Source organism: Netta rufina (assembly GCF_964035555.1).
Source record: "Netta rufina genome assembly, chromosome: 4".
NCBI lineage: Eukaryota > Metazoa > Chordata > Aves > Anseriformes > Anatidae > Netta > Netta rufina.
The window spans coordinates 9,815,151-9,838,328 of record NC_140127.1 but is presented as its reverse complement, the minus strand read 5'-3'; the positions used below and the strand labels follow the sequence as shown (position 1 = coordinate 9,838,328).

The following is a 23,178-nucleotide window of genomic DNA, read 5'->3' as shown; positions in this document are numbered from 1 at the left end:
ACTCCGTGGACCAAGCTCAAATCCATCAGTGCCCTAAACAGGAACAGTAGGTGGGACTGGTGCAGTGGAAGCTTGGTTAGCCTAGCAGGCCCGAGGCAGGTGTCTGGGACAATACTGTCTGGAAGCGCAGAAGCCAGGCTTGCTAGGACATGTCTGTCGGTGTACTAAGCTGTGAAAACTGCCACCGAATGCTTATTAAATTACAACTTTTGTCAGCTATGGATGCAGTCTATTCTTTCTCCTTTCCAGCTGTCTCATTTTGGCAGCTGGCTGTAAGCAAAAGTCATTGTAGTAGGGATTTATATGAATCTACTTTGAAAGCATATTCAATTTGTAAATGAAATTATTTTGCTGTTGTGCAGATTGTGTGTAATTTTGTTAATGCAGAGTGTTTTTGCAGCACCAAAGCTTGGGTCCTTGAGTACCAGTGTAATTTTAGGCATGCAGGCTGTGTCTGCAAGGTGACTTTTGCCGAAGGCTCAGCTGATGCTGGTGTGCATTGCTGCTCAGTGCCCTGCTGTGCTGGCCCTTCAGGCTGCTCTCACCAGGAGGAAACATTGAGTTGCTTGGAGGAGAGAATGGACCTTTCCCAGCCAACTTTCTGCTTTATTTCAAATCTACATTAGCTGACGTGTGTAAGCCGTGAAAGAACTGGCTAGCTGAGATGTTTGTATGATATCCTGAGAGCTAATTACAAACAGACCTTTAACAATCCAGTCAATCCCCATCACTGAAACTATAGTGCTAAAGCAAGGGGTGGAGGAGTTTTCACATACATGGTGTATTACCTTTTGCTCTGGAAGCCTAGTAGAGATGCTCTAGCACCTCTATCTTCCCAGTATGCAATTATTGCTCTTTTTGATTGACATATCAGTACCTCGGAGCTGGTCCTTTTTGGGTAATTTCGTAAAGCTGCCTCTTCTGAATTATTTACTGAAATAACAGAGTTTATGAACAAAATATAGATGAATGGCTTTTTTGGCTGAAAGAATAAATTTTGTATATATGTCTGGAAATGCTATCCACTTGCAATGTGAAAACCTAGTGATGTTTTCCTTGGGATGTGCACTTAAATCTTGGAGACTTGCTGTATCGTTGCAGACGCAAGTATCACTGACCTTCTCATGTTGGAGTGAATATGATACTCTCTGGTCAGTCGAGTAGCTTCCCTGTGAGGGTATTTCTTCTATCGACACATCTACACTGCAGAATGTGGAAACTGCTGATTATTGAAACTTCAAATGACACTGATTTGTTTTGATACATGCAACCTGATGAAAACTGCTGCTGCTGCAGTTGACAGCCCAGCTCAGTTTATAACTCTGTCCTGGATGGCGTGGGAATAAATAACTGGAAACTGCTCACATGAAACTCTGATTACAGCAAAGTAAGGATTTGGGGCAAACCAGTCTGTACTGGCAATTTGCTTTTCAATCACTTGCCATCAGGGAAGGCTAATGTACTGTTTTTCTCTGCTTGCAAATGTAAGGCACGCTCTTGGCAGGGTGATGGAGACAGAAGGGTGTACACAAATGATTTGGGATGCTGTGCTCATTGATGTCAACTGGTTGCTGACCTCATGGGCAGGACGGAGTGCTGTGAGCACTTCTGGTAACTCCCAACACCGCCTCTGTCACTCTCTTGCTGTGTGCTGAATTCTGTACCTCACATATTATTGCAAACCCTAATTTACACCTGTTCAGATAGCTCAGTAATTACCTCACTTCTGCTCTCTGGCTTTTGTCAAGTTCTGCGGTAAGGACCATGTTCCCCCAAAGGGACTGTTGCAGTCCTCAGAATGCCAGTTGAGGATTAGGAGTTCTCCTGTCCTTCAGACTACCTGTTACAAACACACCTTTATCTCACAGCAGGGACCTGTTCCCTTGCTAGAAGCTCCTGGATAATTTGGGGGACTAAATAAAGGGGAGAGCTGAGCCCTTCCAAGAGGTGATCTTCCATGGAGTAAAGTATCTGGAAAAAGGGGATAAAGACGAGCTTTGTGCAATGTGTAATTGCTGCATTTCAGGGAACTGGAGACTTGAGAAGAGTGGCATGCAAATAATCTAGATTTAACTGCGCTGACATTTATGTAATATTAGCATCAATTCTGGGAAATGCAATGCATAACAATGGGTGTTACGAGTTAGGAAATACTTTACTTTGGCATTTAAAACTGCTAACTTCTCAAACTCCTTGAAATATGCTTTTCTAGCGGCCTGTTTTTTTGATTTATTTTTTTTTATTTTGATTTTCTGCCAAATAAGTTTGGGTCTTCCAATTTGTCACTTCTTTTTTTTTTTTTTTTTATAGAGTAAAGGGAAAGGAAGTTGTGCAAGAACCTAATCTATATTGCCTTCAGATTTTTTTTCCCTTTGCCTTTCTTAGCCTGGGGGCACCTGTCTTACTGCTGAAATAAGTGTACCAGGTGGTTTTGCTCTGTTTGTTTTATAAGAGAAATTCCACTCAAGCCCATATTATTTGCAGCATTTAGCAGCATTTAAGGATGATAAAATCATAAGATGAGATGGAAACTATGGGATTAATAGGAGCTAGGTGTTCATTTATATAGATATATTAAAAAAAAAAAAAAAAATTAAAAACTGAATATGTACACAGGATATTTGTCAGAAAGCTTTCAAGGACAACTGATAAAAGCTTTAGACCATGCATACGAGATGCTATAGGGGAAACCCAGAGGTCCTTCCACTTAGCGGTGCCCTTCTTGGATGCCACAATGAAGGTGAATTTTTCACCATCATTGAGGGAGGTGAGCAAAGGGGGCTGTTAAACCCCAAGTTATTTGCACTGATGTGCTTGCATCAAAATCTGGATGCAATTTAAATCATCTGAATAGTCCCCCAGTGTTGTATTGAGCGTTCAAGAAAAGTAAGTTTAAAAAACCAAGGAAACCTCAGAGTGTATCTTGGCATCAAAATCATGAGATTAAAAAACACTCCTTATTTCTAGGGCCTGACTCATGGTTTCTGAATGCATGAGGGTGGCAATGCTAGCTCCTATGGTCAAGTAGCATTATAAATATTTCAGGACTTTAGGGCACAGAGCTGTGCCAAATATTTTTCTCTTTTTTTTTTTTTTTCTCTCTTCTCCTCCTAACTCCTGAAACTACTGCAGTTCTCTTATAACTTGGACTGTATGTAATTAAACAGGCAGAAAGTAAAATCTCTGTTTCTGAAAATGGAGAATCAAATCTAAGTATTTAAATCAATTACATGGTGAATGAAGTGTTGCTGACTGTCTAAAAGCTGCTTTACTGGGACATGGTACATGCAGTCCAGTGTATGTTAAAGTGAATTGCACAGCAGCTGGCTTGCTAGAGACATTCAGAAATAAACAGTCCGTGGCATGTGTAGTAGAATTTGACCCTGTTAGGAAAAGAAGTAGGGCAAAGTGTCTGCTCGGGAGCAGCAATTCCAGCCTGCAGAAGCACATGCAAAGCGAGTAAAAGGGGGAATCACATGGGGTCTGAACATTTGTTTTTGTCCACCAACACTGAGCCTTGGGTGTCCTGAAATTCATTCAGCCAAGTTGTAAATGAATTGCCCTTTGGGGGAAGTGGTTTTCTGTGAGCTGTTCCGAGGTGTAAGCCCTGAGCATTGAAGGCTGGAGGTGGTGAGATGCTGGTGTGTCACCCACGGGGTCACCTCTGGCAGCACAGGGAGGAGTGGGCAACCTCATAAAATTCTCTAGTGCCATTTGCCAGGAATCCTGAACCAGGTTCCTCTGTGCTTTCAAACGAGAACTTGAGCTGCTCGTTTGCCTTCTCTGATCACCAGATACATGTGTGTAAACCAGCCAAGATGGAAGTGCAGGTGGAAAGCAGTGGGTGGTGGGTCTCTTCTGTCCTGTCTGCAGTGTATGGACTCAGCAGGGTTCTATACTGGGATGGAAAATAGAGAATGAATATGTACTTATTTCTATAATTTGTTCATCACGAGTGTGGTGGTGTGTGAATGAATCCCGGGTGCAAAGGTAGAAGAGCCCTCAGTCCATGAGGAATTTCTGGGCATGCCTGTGTGTTTTTGTTTTTTTTTTTTTAATTTTCCAGACTGGGAGGGATGAATCTTCAGCTAGAGAAGGTGTTGCTCCAGAAAGCTTTGGTTTGTTTTGTTTGCTGCTGTTTTCACAAGTATGTGTCATATGTGGGAAATCCCTGGAATTAGGAGTAGTAGTGTGGCAGGCAAGATGCTGAGCAAATGTGGGGAGAAGTAGATATGCAGATAATAGCAACCTGAACTTCTTTTTAAGATGTCTAAGAAATACCTTGCTTGACTATAAGCTTGTAATTCTTTAAAAGGCAATAGAACAAAGGTGCTGGAAGAAAGTATGGAAAAGGTCTGCATGATATTGCATGAATATCTAAGTTTAGCTTTGGTGGCTGGGCCCAGACATTGTAAACTGTATGGGACTAATAGGTGAGCTAGCAATTTCACTTTCTGCAGAGAGGAATGAATAATGTCTACAGTCTGCACTTCATTTCTCTATATGTGACTGTTTAAAATGAGGTAACTAACAGCAGTGTAACAAGTAGCACACCACAGTTACTGCTCAGACATAATTTTGACTGGCTCATCCAACACGTTTATTCTGAAAACTGAATTTCAGTGTAAGAACAGGTTTAATATTGTACAGTTTAAACTGTCTTTGACTTTTTTTTTTTAACTAACTCATTGTGGAAAATTGGAATTAATACATTCCCCTTGAGTGCAGCTCTAACCTTAATATCTTTTCCTTTCTTCATGTGGTTCACTTTCTGTATATAGGAATATGACAGCTGGCATGATGCCTCCTTTTTGAGTTGTGCAGTTTAACATTTCTGGCAGCTGGATATGTGTGGAAAGCTGTAAAGTGACAAATCTGTTTCTCATACCTTTTGTAGTCTGTTTTTCATCAGATGGAAAAATGTTAATACCCACTGAACTTTCCTCCTTTGGCTCACCCAGACAGTAATTTACTATAGCATTTCCTGTACATTGTCTCTGTGTGTGGAGCTCACGCTTTCCATCCCTGCTGCCTTGCAGAGCCTCACCAAGGTGCTGCATTGTCCCCAGGCTACTTGGGGTGTTTTTGCAGGACAGCACCAAGCAGCTACATGGGGTGGTACTCTAGAAATCTTGTTCAATGGAACTTATCCATCATCCGAAACAAAATCTAAAGTGAAACTTTACTTTCTGCATTTGTTGCAATGCTGCTGCTGTTTCCTGTATGTCTTTGCAAGCAAATTCGTTAGAACTTTTGGAGATTTCCTAGTCAAGATGCAGCCAGCCTACAAAAGGTTTTTCTCTCTTTTTAAAACTGGCACCCTTCTGTGATTTCATTGATGACTGCCTTGGAAAAAAAAAAAAAATAAACGTTTAGACTATCCCAAATTTTCCACGTGTTAAAATGTATTTTGGTGATAGCAAATGTATATTTTTAGAAGAGGTGAATATAATTCTTGTTTTCAAGAGAACTTTATTCACTTCTATTAATGTGTTTTGGCTTTAGAAACCTACAGACAAATGAAGAATATGGCATAGAGTTGATTTGGCAGTTGAGTGAATATTTTAGGTTTCTTCAGGCTACGTGAAGGATTTTGTGTTGTTTGTGGGCAAATACCTGATTTTAGCCAACTCTGCCATAGTGCTTTAGAGGCTAAGCAGATGCTGAATTTTTGAGGCCTCAGAAGCCCAGGTATTGGGATCATATGTGATCTGGCAAGCTCTCCTCCAGTAAGTAATCACCTTACAATGGTTTTACGATGGTACAGCTTTACCTTCTCTTTTTCTTCTCCACTTTGGGCACTTAAATACTAACTGTGCACACAAATTCTTCAGCAGTTAGAGCATTCCCAGTGCTGGTATAGCCTTGCTATAGAGCAGAGGGCTTTTTGGGGGGATGGAGCAGTGAGAAGCATTGAAAGTAGCTCCAAGGTCTCACCCTTGGCATAGAGATGGATGCTGTGGTGATGAAGGTGCCTGGAGGAAAAGCATGCAAACCTTGTTTTCTGACAGCGGATGGAGAGTCCTCTCTAAAAGTTTTCCTTGGCTAACCCACTTTAACAGTTTATTTATTAAAAACATGCAATGTTAAGCCCAGAGCTCCAAATTTTTGAGATTTCAGTCAGTAACTGTTTCTCTACTAAAGATGCCTTTTTTGCTAAACTCTAGCTTTCCAAGCAAGAAAAGGTTATCTTTTTTCTTTAAAACAAAGCTGAAAAGTGTTTTTAGCCTTGTAAACATGCCTTGCCCTTCCATTTTACTACTGAAACTGTAATTCATTCTTCTTCTCATCTCTTCTCCTCCATTTTTTTTTTTTATTTTTTTAGGCTTGGAGGTCTCCTCAGACCTCAAATATTTCAATTGGGGGGTGAAAAAAATCTTTGATTACCTGATCCAGGCTACAGAGAAAATCTAAGGACCAAAATGTTAACAGCCACACCCTTGAGGGAGGACAAGGATAACACCAACAGGCAGTACACTGAAAAATTAACTTAAAGTATTTTCTAAGATGGATTTTGAAATCAATTTTGAAACTTCATTTAGGACACTATTTTCTTTTTGTCAAAAATATCTTGTTGAAATTCATCAGAAGTCAATATGTAAGTTATTGCAAGGATTAAAGAGACCCATGTTGACATAGGTAGGTTTTTGTTTACTAGGTTTTAATACAGACATGAAAAAATATGTATTGCGCGTGCCTCTGCATGTTTTATTTCAGTGCTGCAGAAGGATGAGGAGAGATGTTGCAACACTAGCTTTTTTGTCCAAAGCACAAGCTGACCTGCCGCCAGCAGAGGCTGGAAAGCTGTCATGTAAGGATCTGCTAAAGGAGAAATCAGCGGTGGTTTCCTTAGCACAACGTTCTATTGACATCTACCAGTTCTCTAACAAAGATGGTAACAAATATCAATAGGGTTTCTCTTAAAGAATTTTTCAGCAAACTACTGTTACCAAAATATAGACTTTTTTTTTTTTTTTTGAGGTGAGCAGCTCTGTCTGGGACACATTCTGTCTAGGAAAGCACCAACTGCAGCCCTTGGTCCAAGACCAGAAGCTTGCTTATGGAAATAAAACACAAAATACTTGCACTGGCAACCCCCTGGGAATGGGGGGAGTGTGGCTGCCAGGTCCTGCAGGACAGCTTAATTCATGCAGTGGTTTCCTATGGCTTTCCTATTCCTTCTCCTACCTGGCAACAATGTCATAAATGGTGATTGAATTGTACTTGAATATATTCTGAAAACCAGCGTATTTGACAGTGGTTAAACTTTCTTCGTGTTTTTTAAGCCCCCTCCTCACCGTCTCTCGCTGGGGTCTCAAAGGAGGAGTGATGAGTTTCATTGCCAAATTAAATGCCACTAAGTGAGAAGAATAAGTGGCAAAGGTCCCCCTTTTTTCTCATTTTGATTGTTCTACTCTATTGTTTAAAAAAAAAAAAAAAAAAGACTTTTTTCCTCCTGCTGTCAAGATCATTGCAATACTTGAATAAAATACCAGCCCTTGAAGGGAACTAGCACACCACACTTCACTGGCAGTATTGTGCAGGATGCTGCTTTGTTTCATACAATTTATTTTTGCTTAGTGTTTTTTTGTTTTTTTTTTTTTTTTTTTTTTAAATATGAAACCACATAGTTTATTTACCACATGAAGCAGCAGTGGTTTGAAATGCCTTGTTGTTTCACTTTTTCACGTCACCGCTCACTCAGGTAGTGCTCTTGGCAGTGCTGCTGCTGTGGGTCAGCCTGTCCCTTGCCCTGGTCGTGTCCTGCTGCCCTGCCCGGCCTGGCTTCGTGCACTGCATGTGATGGGCACACTGCTGAGAGCTGTGCTGGCACTCCCTGCCCTCTGCCTGCTGCCCTCCTGCGTTTCCCTGTGCCCCTGGAGTAAGGGAGCCCTTCATTTTGTGCTAGATACCTGTGTGCCTTATGCATTTCTGCTTTAAAATGGGGCTTCTGCTGGGAAGCTGTGAAGACCCAAGACTGTGTAAATTGGGAGAGAGCTAACATGTTTTACTAAATGTTAAAACATTTATAAGAAAATCTGAGGTATGAGGGAATGTAGAGCACCATAAATAAACAGTTTGCAACTGAATTTCATTTGTCTGCTCTACAATTTATCTGCATTCAATCTGAGACCCCTTCCAAGCATCTGCTGTTTTCCCCTTCCTTGGGATACCTCTGCACATTCAGGTTTGGCAGAAGCATTAACTAAAACTTGTCATTCTCAAAAACTGAGCACTGTGGCCCTCTGCCTGCGTTGCTTCACCAGAGTGCTGGAGACGAACCTAAAGGTTGGCTATCAAGCAGCCTTGTAACATAATACACCGGCGATGTATTAACGTGACGTACCAGCTCGATGTGCCGGGGTTTTAAATAGCTTGCATTCATCTCCCCAGAGTACTAGAGGAAAGTTTAGACCCTTGCTGAGCAGCCCATACCAAAGTTGGAGCTTGTCGTTCAACACGTAGCTCCTGGGGGCACGTGTGTCCCTCCTGGAGGCTCTCCCTGCCCCTAGCTCTAGCTTGCTGCTGCTGTTTCCTCTTCAAAACTGAAGTACAGTGACAACTATGGATGCAAGCTCATTTCCTATTCTGTATCTTCCCCCAGATAAATGACTACTCATCCTTGTTGCTTTCCACCCCTGGTATCACTAGACTAGGCTAGAGTGAGTTTATTTTTGTTTGTAGATGCTTAATACGAGTAAAACAGCATTTGTCTGACATCAGGTTTTTAGGTTGCTGTGCTAAAATGTTTCCAGTGGATGATGCTTAAAATCTGAAAACAGTATTTAAAAATACATAGTTACACAGAACCAAATCAGGGGAGAGGACTTCTATGCCAGTAAGTTTTTCATTTCATCAATCAAAAAAGAGATAAAGTAGATAAATATATATATATATATTTTTTTTTTCTTTAGGGAACTCTGTTATCTGGCTCTGAGACTAGCACTAATTTCTTCAGGTAGAATTCTAAGAAATGAAGGGTTTGCCTAGGATTGCTTTTGAATGATTTGCGTTCATGTGGTTCATGATGTTACCCAAAACTCTCTTCCAGTCTGGGGTGGCTTCCTCTGCAGCTGCAGGTGTCATTAGTTGGCCTTTATAGTTCAGAGAGTTCCTAAGCCCCTTCACTAATAATAACCCTAAGCAGGAGGGCATGGTTTGAAGTCAGTCTGTATGGCTGCAGCCCTACCGTGGCCCTGACCCCATGTTCCCCCCGGCCCATATGCTACTGCTCATCTGTTCGTATGCTCAGCTGACACTATACTTCGTTTTAGCTGTCAGCTTTTCAATTAGTACCCTAAAAATTATGTTTCCGGGAGAATTACTTGTAACTGCAAGGCTTTTTATAATTACTGTTGACACTTTAATAGCATAAACTAGAGGTTAGCACGCTCTTTTGTTTTGGTGATGTTTGTCTAATCCTACCCCAAGGACACGAGTTTCCCCTCCTGTGCTGGGAAAGCAACTTTCCATTGTTCCTGGCCTGAGTTAGCTTCAGTGGTTTGAAGGGAGATGCTCTGCAGCACATCCGAGCAGTGACGCTTCATTACAAATATTTATTTCCTGTAGAACTTGGCCTTTCTTCATCCTCCTGCACACCTTTCTGAATGCAGTGGGCCGGGTTGCCCACCCACTGTTGTACGCAGGTCCCTCTCTCCTCCGAGCTATAATTAGCAGGTTGTGATGGATGTGACGGGCTGTTTTGTTTTCTGGCAGATTGTACTTATCGCTGCTGCTGCAGCCTGCCCCTTAGGCTGTTGAGTTGCTGTGTCAGTCTTGTCTTCAGGCTGATGAACACCAGCCTGCCTGCATCTCTTCCGCAGCAGCAGGAGGAGTGACAGCAACTTCGTGTTGTGGGGATGCTGCACTTTGTGTTTAGGAAGTGCTCGTGACACTGACCAAGATGCAGGGAGGTCTGGCCTAACAGCAGGGAGGTTCACCTCTGCACTTGTTGATGCTTGAACGCAAACTTTCAGCTGCACCAGGGTTTTCATGTGTCTGCTTGGTATTTAATTTTGTTTGTATTGGTAGCTTTGTCTCATCTTGAATAAAGAAAAAAAAAAAAGGAAAGATCATGTTCTGCTGTAAGCTTTGTTTATTCAGAAAAGACTTTTTTTTCCCCCCCAATTTAATCGGAATGTGGAAGGAACTTTCGCCCTTGGTACACATCCTGTGCTGCTGTCATTATATCTGCATTTTATACGCTTTCAATTCACAAAGGCTTGAGCCTCCACACTGCAATTAAGCACTGCAGATTAAAGAGGTGCACTTGGTTTGCTTATGCATCTGAAGGGCTTGAAATATAACTGCCTCAGCAGTTAGCATGGGGGTATCATGCTCTTCAGTGTGAGTCATCGCTACAAAATACTGTGCTGCCAGTACTGTTCTTTCCCTTGGCATGTTTAGTTTGTTTAGTTAATGAGAGAAGCACTTCAGAGGTAATTAAATGCTTAGTGAACTTCATGGTAGTGAGAGCTTCCTATAAATGGGAGACTGAGGTCCTCTGAGTGCTCGGGGGCAGCAAAACATCTGAAGGCAACAAGAGCCGCTCAGCTGTTTGTTCTCCTGGATGAACAAGGGCCTGTGCCATAGGAAGGTCTCTTCTGAGCACACAATCAGCATCTGGCAGCCAGCACAGCCAAAACTAGGATGGAGGCTTCAAATCCACCAGGCAACCCAGCACCAATGTTAGATGGGAATTATTTGTATGCCTCATTTGACCAATAACTCTTAGTCAGGGCAGCAAATAGCCAGTTGTTGCTGTGCTATTAGTAAGAGTGGACGCTCACATGTGTGCAATGGAGTGTAATGTCCTTGGTGCTGCTGCTCTTGTTGAGGAACATCATCCTGGTAACAGTGCTGCAGTGCCTGTATCCATCGTCCTCTGTGTCTGCTTGCAGTGTTCATGTGTTCATTTGGAAGCATTTGCAAGACTTACCTTCCCCACATGTTGTGGAAGTTATCCCTAACTTGGTTGCTGCCATCATTTAGATTTTAGGAATAGGTGCTGCAACGTGCTACAGTTGGTGAGTGGGCCTAGAAGAAGTAAAAAAAAAAAAAAAAAAAAAAAAAAGCTGTGTTGCTTTTTGCTTCACTAGTTTTATCACTCAGCCTTCTGTATTGAACTCTTCGACAGCACAATCATTAATGCCATTGTGGTCTCTGGACTGTGTTGTAGGGTAGAAGGGCTCTGGGCAGACCTGGGTTGGGGAGATTAAGTGTAAAGCTAATCAGCTGGTATCAGATCTGCAAGGATGAGTTGTCACCTAAATGCCCAAGCTTTGTGTAACATCAGCTCAGGTTCCATGCAGAAACATGCAGTTTGGTGTCGCGGTTTCAGGGAGTGTGCTCAGACCTGTTTATTCTGTGTTTCTGTAGTGGCTTAGACTTTCAGAGCCTTCCCTTGCAACAGATACTGCCAGTTACAGGAGTTCTCTTGTGGTAAGGGACTGGACTCCAGGTGAAAACTGTGAATGCCGTTTCAGTTCATGCTCCGAGTAATCTGTGTTGCAAGAAGGAAGATCAGTGTTTTAGTTCAGTCTGATTGCTCTGCCAGGCCACAGGGTATTTTTATGTGAATGGGAAAAGAGAAAAACTCTAAAGCCACGCTAGTCTAGTATCCCCTCACCTCATCTGAGAGTGGGAATGAAGGGATGCTTCTGAGAAATAGTTTTATTTGCAAGGATTCCAGTTTTATTCATTTTCCTGCTTTGGTCTGTTTAAATTTTGTGTGTGGCTCTCACCTGTATGGATTGCTTCTGTTCCTTATCTCTACTCAAAAGGCAGTGCCAAAGTTATCTCTGTAGCCTGAAAGCTGACTTGGATGACGCTCTTCTGAGACATAAGCTGCATTGTAGCTACTGTGAAATCTCAGCCCTGTTGAACATTTTGTTAGAGCATTCTTTGATTTTTTGGTCAAGAGATCGCAGAAAATGTTTATCTCCTTTGCTTCTTGTGACCATTTGGCTGTACATTAGTGGCTTGTATCATAACGTCCAGAGTTGAGAACAGTATGGTTCGTGAAAGTGTATTTCATTCTTCTACAATTACTGCCTGAAGAGGTTTAAGGGTAATCTTACTGGAAAACTGGAGGACAAATAAAAAACGCCTCCACCAACACTGCAGCCGTTCTTGTTCAGGATTCACTGCTTGTTATTACTAATTGCAAGACTCCCGCTGCTAGTAACAGGAGCTTAGCTTGGATGTGATTGTTCCAGGTTAGCTTGAATTATTTTGTTAGTAAAACAAAACTCTGAAGTGGAAGTTCGTACATATTAAAATAATTCTGGTAACAAATTCAAGTGAGGGTATATCTTAATATTTTTGTAGCTACTTAGGTGTTTATGTATTTATTCAAACGTCTTATCACAACATGTTGTTATTAATGTGTGAAAATCCCATGTTGCCATCATCAAAAGTATGTTTAGGTATGCTGTAAGTGTGCTATGTTGCCATTTAAATCTGGCAGCTCGAAAGACAGAGCAACCATCCTTGGGCTGCCTGGGAAAGCCAACTTTTGAGTGGGTTGGAGGTGTGGGGCTGTAACTGAACACGGGTGAGAGGTATTAAATGCTTCCAGATCGTTCAGACTCCGCAACGGCCAGGCAGGACTGTGTGCTGTAAATCTAGGACCTCCCTTTGGTGGCTTGCGTAATTTTAAGATATGTGATGCCTTCTAATAGGTGGCCGGAGAGGAATGTATGAAGCTGCTAATTTCAAGGAAGGCATAATGAATGGCTGTGTGAAGAGCTCAAGTCTCTCTGTATCTTTTTTTTTTCATTGCCCTGCTGAAACCATTTGGCTAAATAAAAAATAACATAGGTATATAAATGAGGAAAAAGCCTGCTCCTAAAATTGGTTTGTTAACCAGGCAGCAAATATGCAAACGGTGCGTTTTAGGATTGAAGTGGCGTGACCCTTAGTGTCACCAGCTCATATGACAGGTGGGCACAGCTTGCCAAAGGTCACCGGCTGCATGTTATATCTCCCTTTCTGCTGCCATACATGTGCTTATTCTTGCCTTCTGCCCACAGAAGTAGGAGTCAGCATGCTGTTGCTGTTTGGGGACTGATGGCCTCTGCAGTGGTCTTCCTTGGGAAGCCATCGTATGGAGCCCAGTGGCTGTTCTGCAAATGATCAATATTAAGTACTGTTATCAGCATTTAACAAAAGGAAAAAAAAAGTACAAACCTGCAGACCTTCTATACCACTTGTCTTGATCACTTTGGAGAAATAAGCAGATATTGGGGTCTGGTGGTGCATTCTTTAACCTGATAAAGCTTTTGCCCTGCTTTGTCTATAATCAGCCTCTATAAGAAGATATTTTTCAAAATGATAAAATAGTCTTTCAGCACCAAAATTCAAGACTGGAAATTATTTAATTTTTTATTCTCCTTAGATGTGATTGTGATGTAAACTTTACAGTGAATTTTTGTGGTAAATATATATATATATTTGTGGTTTATATATATATAATATAAATATATATATATATAAATATATATATATATATTATATATTATATATATATAATATATTTTTTTTTCATAATGGAATTTCAAAATGTCTTGACTTGAGTTTTTGTATATAGGGTCCAGAGATAATGACATATAATCAAAATAAATAAATACATATTTGCCAGAGAGCTGACATGACTGTGGGGCTCTATTTTACAGGATTCCCCTGGAAGTTTAGGTTTTGAGTGGCCAGGCACTTTGCACTGCACGGTGATATGCTGACAGCAAGTGATAGACCATTGCGGGGAGTAGATTTGAAGGACTACGTTTTCTTTATTGTTTGTGGTGCTGTTTTGTTTTGTTTTGTTTTGTTTTGTTTTGTTTTTCCCTCAGAGTTATTTGATAACTAGCTTCCAACTTTATTCATTGTTTAGCTGTGTGGGTAACTTTCTGGATCTCCAGATGTCCAACTAACAAAACACATGTTGTGGCATAACTCAGTGCAACTCACAGCAGTGAAACTCAGAAGGCTGCAAAAGATGTAGGCAAGGTTCATAGTGGCAGCAAATACACCAGTGTTTTCCTTTCTGGAACTTCAGTAAGGAAATTTTGCAGTGGTTTATATTCAGTCTTAATTTTCAATATGTTTGGCAATCAGATGCTCAGGAGAATTCACCTAAAATAAGGTTCTTTGTTTTTGCAGTCAGAGTATTTGTCCTAATTTGTCTGGACAAATGTATTTTTGTCACATCCTGCCTGAAGAAAATGCTGATAAACTTCATATGGCCTTCTTATACAGGTCATTGATAGAGGGGGAAGAATGCCTTTTCATTTCTAGGTGTACATCTCTGTGTTAAAAATACATACACAATTTTTATTTACGTTTGTATATATATCATAGAATCACAGAATGGTTTGGGTTGGAAGGGACCTTAAAGACCAAACAGTTCCAACCCCCCTGCCATGGGCAGGGACACCTCCCACCAGACCAAGTTGCCCAAGGCCCCATCCAGCCTGGCCTTGAGCACCTCCAGGGACGGGGCATCCACAGCTTCTCTGGGCAGCCTGTGCCAGTGCCTCACCAGCCTCTGATCAATTGTCAATCACTCATTGTTTTGAGTGTCTATATATATAAATGTATATTAAAAAAAACAAAGTAACATCAACAACAACAAAAAAAACACTGCAGCTGTGTAATCTGAAGTCATGTAATTGTCATGTTTGAGGTCAATCAAACTAAAACTGTTATAGAACAGAACTTAGAACATTATATATGTTCTGTATAAACATGTAAGCTAGAAATGCAAAATTAAATCTGAAGTTGTTATATGTTCTCATGAGCTTTATTAGCTTGTGATAGAGATTTTTGTCTTAGCTATAAACAGCTGGAATGAATTTATTAAACAATGTGCAACTCCTTTAAAATGTGTTTCTTATTTTCTGAGGGTTTTTTATTGGATTTTTTCCTTCAGTATTTTATATGTTGGGTGTTTAGCCAGTAAGTGTCTGGCTTAAAGTAAATGTCTGCTCTAATATTCCCTTGACATATAAAAGGCAAGATATCCACTAGGATTTACTAATGACTCCTATTTCTGTTTTATTTCTTTGTGCTAGAAGTTTGTGCTTGACTAATCCTGAGGAGTTCTCTGTCCACTGCTTTAAATGAAGGCACAAACATGTACGGCTGTTGATCTGGAGAAGGTTGTATAAAAAGAAAATCAACTCTGTGATGTTGAGGCAGTACATCATCTCTTTCTTTCAAGCTGTCTTCAGAAGTTGATGCTTTCTCATTAATGAGGTTTGCAAGACTGCACTTTGATTCTCTGACCAGGTTGCAAAACCTGCCAGCTGCTCCCTTTCTTGTTTTTTTCTCAGCTAATACAACTTTTTCCTCTTTCGTCCTGGCTGCCCCAAAGTTCCTTCCATGTGGTTGCCAAGACATCTTCCTTCATTGTTGCTTGAATTACATCACCATCCTCCTGCAGTCTCTAAAGTGATCTCTTCTCTCCATCATTTAGTAAAAAATTGTTGGTCTTTCAGTCACATTTGTATTTCTCACATCTATTGTGTCACTCCTGGCCAGGATTTATGTCACTAACTCAGAATTTATTTATCTATCTATTTTTTCTCCCTATAAATGACTTCTAAATATGTCCTAACTTTCTATGGAGCTGATGCGGTGGCACCCATTGCTGCCTATGGGTTTAAACTTGAAAGTGGACTTCTGCTAGAGGTTTAGCAGAATTCTGGTTTGGGATAACGGTTAAGTGAGCTGTACTCCCTACACAGATTTTTTGCCCATAAGGAATGCTCTTGGTGCCTGAACTTGCCCCTGTTTTTCTCTTTACTTATGTGGTGCAGCTTATCATTATCTAAATTATACAGTCTTTGAAGCATGTAGGTTGTTTCTTACATGTTTGTTCACGTCTGTTCTCTTTGTGGATAAGAGAAAGTGAAACAGCAGTTCACTATCATGAGGCATTCAATTTGTAGTAGCATTTTCCTGCCACTGGTGAAGCTGTATTAGTTTCTGTCAGGTGAGGTTTCAGTTCACAGTTCCCCATGTACTTCATCTGTTCGCTTTGCTTTCATGTGTGGGATTGCTTCATGAGTTGTATTTCCTTCTCACCACTGCCATGTGTGAGACTCCTCTTTGCATCCTTCAGCCCCTCTTCCCATAAGGGGGACTCCAAGGCAATAAAAATAGGGAACTCTTTAATTCAAATTACACAGAATAAAATATTCTATTTGTATTCCTATGTAAGTGTGTATTCTGGAAAACATGGGGCAATTACATGATATTTGATGCAAGAAAGGCATATCCTATTGAGAGGGACCCTGAAACCTGTATGGAAACACAATGGGCTAATAAGATTATTAGGGAGATGGATGTTCAGTTAGTTGAATTAATTTTATCATCTGTAAATGAATAAAAATAATCCTGTTTGGGAACAGACAAAGCACACAACTATATGCACTGCAGGGATCTTCATGTGTATGGCCTTCATGCCATGGATTTTTTTTTATTACTATTATTTTTTTTTTGTTCTTCTGGAAGAAGCTGATATCAGTATCACTTGATACACAACTTAAACACAATTAGAGAAAAGCTTTGGTTTGGGTTAGTTCAGGAAACTCCAGGGAAAAAACAAATAAACAACAAACAAACACCTAATTTTGTAACTTTCTAAACTGCTCATTCCAAGAGAGAGGCATTAGCAGTCTTCTGGATGTAATGCTGTGTGCTCTTGATGTCCAAGACCCTGGCTGCTGCCTGCCAGGGACGTGCCAGTGTCAGCAGCACTTCTCATTGTTTGCTGTAAAAATGTCAGGTACTTGAAACTTCTGTTTTGATGCAAGCCAGGTGGCTCCTAAAGTGATGTCTCTTCAGCAGTCCCAAGTAGTTGTGCGCTTTGGTTGTGGAATTAATGTGTTGGGCATCCAAAAAAAAACAACCCTGGAAGAGAGACTCTACAGACTCACAGCTCACAAGAGCTAAAGCAGCCGTACAAAGTTTACATTACATTTCTAGCTACGTTTTCATTCCATTTCCTCTTTCTGTCTCTCTGAGAAATTAACTAGGCAATAATTTTTACCCACTGGCATATAGTCTCCCAGGGAGAAACCTGGATTAGTTCTGTAAACTCTCTGAACAGAAGAATAATCTTCAGAGAGAAGCCAGGCAGTTAAAATAAATAGGACTCTGGGGCATGACGGCAGTATGGGAACACAACTGAGCTCCTTGAGAGAAGGCTTACTGAAAGCTCCTAATTTACGCTCCGAAATATCTGCAGACATTCTGGCACTTAACCGTAAATCACTTTCCGTCACTGCAGTATTTAGAAAATGTATGTTTTTTTGGAATTGCCCACCACCTTCTTCTTTTAAATCTGACTGTAGCCATGATGTCCAAATTGTTTTGCCATCATCCTTTCAACAGCTTTATTTTTGACATCACAACTTTATTTCTTCCCCAAATCAGAATATTACTTGGGTCCCCTGAATATCAGGATACACAGATATTGCCCATCTCAGTGATAATTTTTATTTTCTTCAGAGCTTCAGATGGCTCAGAAAAGCAAGACCAGATGTTTAACTTTGTTAGGTGCCAGTAGAGATACACTTGCGTAGAATAGTTGCTTTATTCTTTACGTGAAGTGGATGAGAGTTTTGACTCATTTTAATAATCCTTTGAATTCCAGCGGGTATATACGATTCTAGCTTATACCTCAGTACCTGAATAACATGTTTAGGCTACATATAAAATGCATAAACTTTATCAGAATTTATTGCTGCTTGTTTAGTTAATTGCTTCCCTTTCATAGAGAACTTAGAGATGAAGAAGACACCTTTTGTGAAGCCATCTGCCTCCACTTCCTGACATCTGCAGCAGCTGGGGGGGCACAGATGAAACCTGCTCGCAGCAGGGCAGAACTGCAAAGCACCCATGATCAGTCAAGCTGTGACAAGTGAGGGATGGCACTAGCTAATAACCCTTTGGCATCAGCACGTGGAAACCATTCTTGCTTATTAGCAACCTGTTGTGGGGCAGGCATGGGAAGCTGAGGGCTTGTTCTTCTGTTTCATCCCCCTGGCATTCAAGTGGATCTGTTTAGCATCAGCTGATGAAAAACAGAAGACAGCATATTCAAAAGACCTATGCATCGTGCAGTTATCATATTCCGTAAACTCAATCAATGGTTTTAGATTTTATTTGGCATCAACCTAATTGTGTGCGAGCGTAAGTGATGCTGCTTGGTGCCTCTTCTTGCAGCAACTGTCTTCTTTGTGCTTCTCTGTAGGTGTGTAGCTCAGTGTTTGACGTGTGCAGGGATGGATGAAGTGATTGATGTGTGCATGTATGTGACAGTTTATTTTTTTTTTGTGGAGGACTTGATAAATATCAAAGGTTGAAATACAGTGAGAGAAAAAGTTTGAGAAGAAAAGAGAGGGTTGAAACCATATATCTTATGTCTATAAACCATACGTCCAGAACACATGAACCCACAGGCATTCTTGGCCATGTTTGTTTAGAAAGAAAACTCCAGCTTTGTGTTAGCTTTTGTTTGACACAGCTCCTGAATGTGGGATGATAGGGATACGTGGCACAATCACGTTAAAATATATGTCGTTGTTGGGGTTACTGCCGAGGATAAATGGCAGAACTGAAAATGAAAAGCGAGATGTGGTTTTGTGGGTTCCTCACTAGCGAAAGGCTTGAATGCCTGTGGGCTCCCTCCAGCCTTTCTCTGTGGGCTACAATAAGTTGAAGAGCTGTCTTGGGGAAACTTCAGTCAAGCCGTATGCTGCTGTGCTGCAGCGAGGGAGCTGCTGTGAGTGGGGAAAAAAAAAAAAAAAAAAGGATGAAGCAAATCAGGAGGACCTGGAAGGGCAGGCTGGAGGCATAGCTAGTCCTTTCCCAGGGATGGTAGCTGATGGTGGGGTACAGAACCAGGCTGAGAAGCATGGTTGATGCTTTGCTTTATGTTGCATGTTGTCCTCAGTGATGGCTGGTGTGCTCTGTTCACCCTGGACTGCAGGTTTATCCATCAGTCTGGGAGCACCTTCAGAGTTAGAGGGAGAAGAAGGCAGGTGGATGATGGGGAGCATGGGGCAGTCTTCTGGGGAGAGGCAAGGGCAGGGCTTCCTGGCAGTGGGACATAGCAAAATACTCTAGTAATCAATTTTTTTTTTTTTTTTTTGACCTAAGCTAATTCTGATACCCGATTGGTTTGGGGGAAACCTTCAGCATATTTACAGGATTGCCTCATAACCCATTTTGTAGCCGGTTGTGTCAGCGGTTTCCACTGCAAACCTTGTATTACAGCTCTTACACCTCAGCTGTATAAATTTGATCTGGACTTTAAAATTGGCATGTACGTTCTTGATTTGGAAGCAAGTATTAAGGCTGGCTGGCTAATCTGTTGGCTATGTGAATAACACTGCCGTAGTAAAGGCTGCGAGGAATATGATACAGGTCTCAGTTTCCAGCGAGAGCAGAGGAAGCTCATTTGCCACAAAAAGCAGGTGCTCCCCTGACTCTTTCAGTACTTTTTATCATGCAGAAGTGGTAAGCTAGATCCCAAGGGTACCAAACCTGTCAGGAGTCCAGAGTGTAAGTGGGGTTTTTATTTTCTGACTTGCAGGGAATGAGCAAGGGGAGCAGCTTGGGTGAGCTGTCCCAGGAGGTAGGGCTGGCTGGAGCACACTACCCTATTTGCGCTTCAGGATTTGGGTGTTAGATTCTAGGGCAATGTGCTGTCGTGTCTGTGGGTTGCTTTGTGCAGGGCACATGCCCTTGTGTTTTGGGGCAGGCTTGTGTGCTCCAAAATTACAGCAAGGGTTTCTTCCCTGAGCTTGCAGTGAACCACCGAAGGGGTGCTTCCTGGTGTACTTGGAGCTCTACGTGCGTTTGAGAGCATGCTGTTAAATACCGCAGCAAGGTGGTACTTTGCTCAGGTTGAGCAAGGTTAGGAATAAACAAGGGAGTAACAGGTCACGAGTGTAAATGGTAGCATCAAGTGTGTTATAGCAGGGAGATAAAGCCTCTGCGGTTGCAACATCTGCATGCAAAAGCAAAATATTTGATAAAGAGAGGTTGCCTATTTACTTAGTTTGTGGTTCTGCAAAGTTCTCCTGTAATGTTATTTCCGTATGTGGGTGTACTTTTTTTTTCCTTTAATACTTTAATGTAGGAAGAATGCAGGCTGAAAGGGAAGCAAGAGTGGTAGTGATTAAAGGTCATTGTCTGGTTGACTTTGTTCTGATTATGCATTTTTTTTTCAACTGAATTGCTATAGGCAACCACACGCCAGAAATGCTTGAGGGGTAAAAATCAAGCTGGAGGGATTTCAGAGATCCCAGTGAGTTTTAAATTAGGCACAATGAATGCCATTCTGTGAGAGGGGAAGTTACAGATGACATTGAAGGATGTTTGTGTCACAGGGGAGCATTATTTGCTGTTGGACTACAAAATAGTTTCTTTGGAAAAGTGGTTGTGATGCACCACCACACGAGCCGGTTGTAGCTACAGTTGATTCGAGGCAGGCGGCATGGGAAAGATAAAAGCTTCCATCTCTATTCAAGTAGACCTTTGTCTTATGAGTAACTGCAATCTGAGTGTCTAATTTATTACTGCATAAAAGCTAAGTAATGATATGGTCCAAAGAAGAGATTCTTGTCAAGTTTTCTTCTTAGTCATGTGAGGAAAAGGAGATGGTTATATGCTAATTAGAAATGAGTTAAGCTACAAATTGCATTGATTCAGAGATAGGTGTGCATGTATGTGCACACACAATTTCCCTAGAAAGAATCTGTTAAAATACCTTGTGAAAATGGAAAGTAAAATTTTTTATTTCTTTATGTTGCTTATTGCAAAGTGAAATGATAGGCTAGCTAAAATTTAGCCCAACAAAGTGGTCATATTGCAGTATGTTTTGGTCCATTTGCTTTTAAAAATCTGGGGGTAGAACTGTGCTGGGATTGTTTCGTACTGTTGCCTTTGAAGTTCATCCTGGAACAAAAACTAGTTTATTTTTTTTTTTTATCTACATTTGGAATGTATTTTTGAGCAATATTTGCAGTTCTGGAATTCTGATGTTTAAAAAAAAACAGCAGTGAAAAAATTGGGTTCAAATAAAACTCAAGTCTATTATTAGATGGGTGATTTTATAAGTGTTTATTAGAAAGCGTCCTGAGTGTCTCTGGATGGCACAGACTGGATTTTGGCTTTCAGCCATGAAGCTGATGGCTGCTGAGGGATGAGAAGAGGTTTGCTGCTGGGGACTGTGGGAGTGATTGGTCTCAGCAGGTGCCTGATCACGAAATGTCTCTCCTGCTTGCCTCCCTCTCTGTCTCAAAATGAGCTTCCCAGAAAATATAGACATGCAACTAAGTAGGAGGAAATGTTTTTGGTTTGGCAATTTTGTGGTTTTAGAAGTCTGCTGCGTAACATCAAAAAAAAAAAAAAAAAAAAAAGTAGCTGTAATTCATTCTTGATTTAAAAAAACTTTCCTCATACTGCAAGTACAGAATTAAAACAGATACATCAAGGATTTCAAGAATATTTCTGCTGCTTAGAAATTAGTTTGACTCACAGGTAGCCTGTTTTATAATTTTTAACAATGGCACCTACTTTTTTTTTTTTTTTTTTTTTTTTTTAAAGCTTCTCTTGGATTTTTCAGGATGTGGGTGGAAAAAAAAGTGAAATCAATGGAGTTAGTTTCCACTGCGATAAGGAATATGGGGATCCTTTCTTTTATTTTTGGTTCAAATATGTAAACAGTTGTACATACAATCCCCAGTATGTACACGAACTTTTTGTTGTGATGATAGCATGCAGTTAGAGAACCTAAGAAATGTCAAAACCAAGCCACCTGGGTATAGAAATTTATCTGCAGTGGGGAAAGTGATCTAAATTATTTCAGTGTTCAAATTCCTACTGCTGTGTTCAGTGTGTACTTATTTTAAATTATTTTTATGTATCTGTTGCTCTGATTGTATTGCTCTTTCCAGTATCTGCCATAAAACTGTGCCCTGTAGCTGTACCACTAGCTTGTTACAGCTGCTTCATGAAGCAGGGATGCTGGCCGGCACTGCCAGGGAAGACTCGTGCTGGCGATGAGATTTCCTAGAAGTACCAACCTCACCTCCCTTCATTAGTCAGATCTCTTATCCCCAAATCTGTAGGTGTTACTTGGAAGTTTTATCTGCTATATAAAGATAAGAAGATTACTGCTCTGCCATCTCTCTGCATACACGGTTCTTCAAATAACAGTCCAGTAATTTGTTAATTCAGCCACGTTTGTGACCCTTGCTACCTATAAGGCAGATTCAGTCCCCTGCTTGCACGGCAGATCTCTCACAGACACAGCCTGAAGCTCTCCCTGCTTCCTGGGACGTGTCTGCTCTTTTTCCTATCTTCAGGACATGCTTACCAGCCCTATTTTTAGTGCAATTTCAGCTTGGGGTTTTGCTGAAAATTTTACACCTTTCTACCACTTGTGCATGCAGAGTTTCATTGCCAGAAGGCAACAGTTTAAGAGTGACTTCTTGAAAGGCACATCATCTGGTTTCTTGTGAGTTGGCCACTAGAATTGCGTAAGTAAAAAGTGAGTTTTATTTGTTTGTTTTATTTTACACTTGTACAGAAGGTGTAGTCCCCCTGTCCCCCAATGAAAATATTAAGAAGCCTGCTTTTGGAGTCTTGCTGCTCAAATGCTTATAGGTTGCCTTCTCGTCACTAATTACATCATATGCGGATTGTGCTCATTTGCCTATATTCTGAGAAAGCTGGATTTTATTCACTTCAGCAGTCCAACTACAAGGCATGGTGATCCTTCTGACCTTTAGCTTTTAACACCCTTACGTTCCATTCCCTTTTCCAGACGTTGCTGTCAAATGTCAGTAGCAGTTTAGAGAACTGTTTATGGCCTTTTTCCCCCCGCCAAGGTTTGAGGATCTTCCCTATAAATAGCTATGTTGGTCATAGTGTTCTGTGTGCTCATGGGGTTTCCTGACCTGGGTTTTATAGTAATTGGCTCTCTTACCTCAAAAGTTGGGTCTGAACTCCATTTTTTTTTGAGGAGTTTTGGCTTTGTTGTTGAAGTCTCTTGGAAAATGATCCACCACAGAAATTGCAATTCTGATGAATTTAGCAAGCCCAGAAGTTTTCTGAAATTAGTGCATCTTCTTTTTCTGTCTGCCTTCCTTGTATGGGGTT

At 41.0% G+C, this 23,178-nt stretch overlaps 1 protein-coding gene across 4 annotated transcripts in view; it reads left to right on the top strand.

Moving 5' to 3' along the window:
• Nucleotides 1–23,178, top strand: part of PDLIM5 (PDZ and LIM domain 5) — a 79,901-nt gene that overhangs the window by 12,782 nt on the left and 43,941 nt on the right. Inside the window, exon 1 of one of the 4 annotated variants that reach the window (XM_084285551.1) lies at nucleotides 19,454–19,572. The exons of the other annotated variants lie outside the window; for them this stretch is intronic. The gene's annotated coding sequence lies outside the window, so the exon portion shown is untranslated. Of the gene's footprint in view, nucleotides 1–19,453; nucleotides 19,573–23,178 lie in introns of those variants that run through there. 4 annotated transcript variants of the gene reach the window in all.